The 5,559-nt window shown below is 21.7% G+C and overlaps 1 protein-coding gene across 1 annotated transcript in view; it reads right to left on the bottom strand.

Moving 5' to 3' along the window:
• LOC102679912 (ras-related and estrogen-regulated growth inhibitor-like) overlaps positions 1-5,559 on the bottom strand; it is a 117,519-nt gene that overhangs the window by 18,321 nt on the left and 93,639 nt on the right. The gene's annotated exons all lie outside the window — the stretch shown is intronic.

Raw genomic sequence — 5,559 nt, 5'->3', positions numbered from 1 at the left:
TATATATATATATATATATATATATATATATATATATATATATTTATATGTAGTGATCAAATCGAACACATATACATTATACATATAGTTTTCATATATCTTATGAAAGTTCACTTAATAAATTTTATCATCAAAATTAACAATAATTTTATTTTATACAAAATTAATTTTAAGTATGTAAATTATAAATATTAAAAATATAAATATATACATGCATATAATGGATTATATAATATATAAAATAATTTTTTTATTAATTGAATATTACTTCAAGGGAGTGAAATTAACTCTTAAAATATTAGCACAATTTTTTTTTTTTAGATAACTTTGTAATGTTATAAGATAAAATAAAATTTTAAATTATAAAATATTATACATAAAAAAAAATATAGCGTATAATTAAAAAAAATTAACTTTTGAAATCTCTTTTATTACTCGATTTACTGATAAATTATTTATATCAAATTTTGTAAAAATATTTTTTAGTGAGTTTTATCATAAGATATTCTAATTGCAAAATTCTATATCATTCAAAGATATAAAAATATTTGTTTATTTCTCATAATATTAGAATTTTATAGAATATTTATTTATACGTTATTTATTATGAATTTAGCATGAAAAAAGAAAAGAAATGTATATATATAAATCATAATTCAAATAATTGAAATGAATAAAAATCGATTTCAGTATAATTTTATATCATTTTGATTATAAAAATATTAATATAATAATAATTGAAGAATAATAATAAGAAATAGACATATTTTAGTAATAGAAATGTAGGAAGTAAGAAGAATAGTGTAAGAAATATAAAATAGCAAAGAATAGAAATGAAAAAAATTGAATATATAGTATATAATAAAATACTAATGATAAACATAATATAACATAATAAAATATTGATATTGTAATTCTATTTCTAGTTAGAATATCTTTGAAAAGATATTCTATAAAAAAAAATATCTTTGATTTTAATAATTGATATATAAAAATATTAGGCTTATTTATTAAGCAATTTAAAATTTGCGTTAGATGAAATAAGAAGATGAAAAGAAAACGATAATTACTATTTTCAGTTGCTTATAATTTAATAAATTTTAATCAACGTTTTTGTATATTTTGACTTTTGCCTTTAGAATGAATTAGAATTTTTGACTTATTTTAGCTTTTAGAATTGAAAATATTATTTCAAAAATGATTATTTTATACATAAATATATTAATTCTCTGTATATTGATATAATAAATATAAGATATAATATTAATACTAAAAATTGCATGCAAGAAAAGCGCGACAATCTTTGTTATCATTAAAGCGATTAAAATCTTGAAGAAGTTAATACATTTGTGATAATGCCGGATACAAACGCTTGGCGTCGGAATTCCTTGACTCGTTCAAGGTACAACCGCGACGAATTGAGGATTGAAAGAACAATGCCGGAAATTGAATGACAAGGAGACTTTAGAAGTTGGTCTCCGGGGAATTTCGAAGGAACTTCGTAGGGTGTGTCTGGAGATCGAATGGCGAAGGCTTTTGTGTAAAGTTTGGATTAAATGAATAAAAATAGGATAATGATACATTATATATTTATACATTTACTTATAAATATAGATAGATAGAATAGATAGATAGAACAAAATATAATTGAGTCATTAATTTTTTATTACAGAAATTGTTTTTATATTCATTGTATTAAATTATTATCATTAAATATATATAATATAATATAATATGAAAATAAAATCTTTTATCTTATCAATCATTATCTTTTTTTTATTTCTTAAAATATTTTGTTATATTTTAATTGTGTTTTTACTATTTAATTATGGTTTATAGTTATTATTTATCATAGTAAAAATAAAAAAATTAAATCTATTTTATATAACTAGTTGCGAAATTGACATATCTTTTTTTTTTTAATCTGCCAGACATTTCATTATATCTTTTATTGTGTAATGAAATACGTAATTTGAGAATTGTTTGACATAACAATTATGTTATATTTTTTTGTTTTTTTTCATTTTACAATTTTCTGCTAATATTTTTAAATACTAAAAAATTTCGCGCGAGTTAATGATAATTTAATTTTGCTATTTAACGAAGAAGAATTGCCTAGTATACTTGTGAATATCTGCACTTTGCAGATATTCACGGATAATACATTCATTAGGGCTGTGAATATTAACTATGATTATTTTATTCTTCAATGCACAACAAAATCAGACTCATGTGAAAATTTTTTTCATAAAATCAATATCCAATTAATAAATTCTTATAACATTCAAAAGATGAACAAATTGATTACTCGATCTATCACATTTCCTTAAACTTTAATATTCTTAATTTCTTCAAAAAAGATGGAATTCATCTCGAAGAAACATCATTATCTTCCTGACTATTCTTAACAACCTACCGAACAATTACCCAAACATTCATGGTAAATCTGAGGTCTGAAACATAAAAAGTCGTAAGAGAGAATCGTTGGCAAATCGATGTCGATTTTTAACGGCGTTAACTGTTAACAGAACATGCGAATAGGTCGAAACGAGGCAACAACGACATGTGCGCTTGTCCATTTGAAATCGATTCAAGTGGGCGAATGAACCGCGCGCTTTAACACCCACGCGATTCCACAGGATAAGCGACGATCGTATGGGACAAGTTATATCTCTGCTGTTTGTAACGTTACTGAGATAACGATCTGCTGTTATTCGCGCGACCAGATACCGATATTGTCTGCTAATAACGCAGTCCTCGATTACAGGACTTCGTCGCGACCTCTCTGCTGGGTTCTTCTCGCGGTTCCATAAACACGTTTGAATTCCAGTATTCTGTGGCGCTTGAGTTTGTTCCTAGATATTGTGTCATGCATGTGATTTGTGACGCTTTAATGTTGAATTGTTGGAGTATGAGATTGCTTTAATTTGAATAGTATAATTTTTGCATTTTGAATTGTTTTCTTCTTCTTCTCTTTAAGAGATTGTGTATACGAATGTTAATATGAGAATTGAGTGAAAATATGAGAATGAAAAATAATAAATTTTTGTCTATAAATGAAATAACAATTTTGTGTGAACATTTTGTTTATAATTGCATTTCTTTTTTAAATAAACATATCGAATACAAATAACTTTCCACATAATTTCGAACATTCCGAGTGAAGTTCGAATATGCGAATATGTCAATGAAAATGCTGAATATAATATGCATAATTCTATGTTCTGAGTTTAAAATTCATTTTGCATTCAATTCATATTTTATAATTTAAATTTGACTTCTTCAGATTTTCATTTCTTTCCATAATTGAAAAGAATATTCAAGGTTATTTATTTTCAGTTGGTGAATTTAAAACATGACTTTCTTTATGAAAAGTTGACGAAATTTTTCGTTAAGATAAAAAAACTTATCATTGCAAAAAATAAAGTCAAATGTATGTTGAAAAATAAATATGGTAGCTAAAAAATAGTACTTTCATTTCCTTTTTGTTTCAATTCGATAATTATTTTTGTTTTCGAGATACAGAAAAAAGTTCATTATTTTTGAACTTATATTATATATTTAAGAGTATTAAGATATTTTGAATTTTAGATTGATTTTAGAGATCAAAACAAAGTTACAAGTTAAATATATAAAAAAGTTGGTTAATTTTTTATTAAATTATAAATAATTGAAATTTATGTTACGAAATAAGCGTAAGATTTCTTCATCTCCATTAACATATATTTTGCATATTTCACATAAATATAAATATATATACGATATGTTAAATATTATTAAATAAATTATATAATAATTTATAATAATATATAAATATATATAATAAATATTATTAAATATTAAATATATAATAAACAAATCTTAAAAAGTGACTGCTAATTCAACACATAAATATAGAATAGAATATTATAAGAGATATATATAATAATATAACTTATATTAGTGACAAATTACTATGATATGATAGTAAATTTAAATTTATTTTAAATGTACATGTTTCATAGATATATATAGAATAGAATAATCTACAAATTTTTCTTTTTCAGTCTACAAATTATTTTTTTCAGATAAAAGTATTTTTATGTATCTTAATCTTTTTTTATTAGATTAAATAAATTTAGATTTCATTTTCATGCTATTAAATTTTTATAATTATATATTAAAAATATTATTAAATGTATTGAATTAATTAATTAAATATAGAATATTAATATATTCGAAAAATATCTTCAAAGAGTCAATTTTTTGGATCAAAATAAATATAAAATATAATATACAAAAATATCAATTATATTATTTATTTATTAAGATTAAATTATAAATTTAAGGAAGCAGACAATTATTTTAAGAAGAATTTGTGTTACACGAAAATAGCTCCGTTTTATTGCTTTTGTATTTTTTTCCATTTTGTTTCATCAATATGAAATTCAAATTGTTTACAATTTAATAAATAAATTTTAGTTATTTTATACAGCAATTTTTGCATTTCTTTTGAATTCTAAAATCGATTTTTTAAAGGTATTCTATGAATATAATAATCCAATATACATTTATATTCAAGAAATGAGATGAAAGCGAGTGTTTATGATAAATTAATAAAATATTTAATAAGAATAGAAATATTATTAATTGTTTATTATAAGAATATTAGTAATTGTTTAAGTAATCGTTTATGAAAGATATCTTCTCTATATTCTGAAATACTAAATTGTAAAAAAATAGCATTTATATCAAACTATTTTCTTGTTTCAACACTAAAAATAATAAAATATGTAAAAATATCATTTTACTTGTACAATAAAAATCTTATGTCGAAAAAAATTTAAAAATTTCTCTACAAGGAAGCAGACAATTATTTTAAGAAGAAGAAAATTATTTGAAGAAGAAATAAAATTTCTTTGTATACAAGTAGTTGCTTTAAATTTCATCCATTCCATTCTTTTTTATCAAATCTTCAGTTACAAATGTTTTGCAGGTTTTGAAATAATACACCGTCAAGCACAATCAAACAGATGTCTTTAAAAGACTACCATAAAACTTAAGTCCACTTCACTATCTAACGATCGTTTCGTTATTTCTGTTTATCATGGCTTGGAGGGAATAACGTGCATATTTTGCCAACAATAATGATATACTAGAATGACAGAGGCGATCATTATACTTGCTATGCAGAAATGCCTTGTAGTCTTCACAAAAGCCTCTTTAAACGTCAGAATAATTTTTGAAATTTGAAACTTTTCAAATGATATATATGAACTTACTAACTACACATCTCACTTGCATTTATTCAAAAAATCTTCCATTTCTATCCATATCTATTTTTTAGAGTTTTTTATTTTTTATTAATAATTACTTTTTAATTTTTTTAATGTTTATAACAAATGTTAATATTTTTTGTTATTATTTAATTTTTTATTACAGATTAATAATCAGTATTTTTATTCATTTCTTTTGTATAGATGCGCTATAGCTCAAAAATATCTGAATATATAATATTTTTTAATAAAATATTTTTTGATCATATAATTGCGTATATAATAATTTTAATTAATATAATCA

This window comes from Apis dorsata, unplaced genomic scaffold, assembly GCF_000469605.1.
Source record: "Apis dorsata unplaced genomic scaffold, Apis dorsata 1.3 scaffold_242, whole genome shotgun sequence".
NCBI classification, from domain to species: Eukaryota; Metazoa; Arthropoda; class Insecta; order Hymenoptera; family Apidae; genus Apis; species Apis dorsata.
The sequence above is the reverse complement of the archived record's forward strand: the minus strand, read 5'-3'. Positions and strand labels throughout refer to the sequence as shown.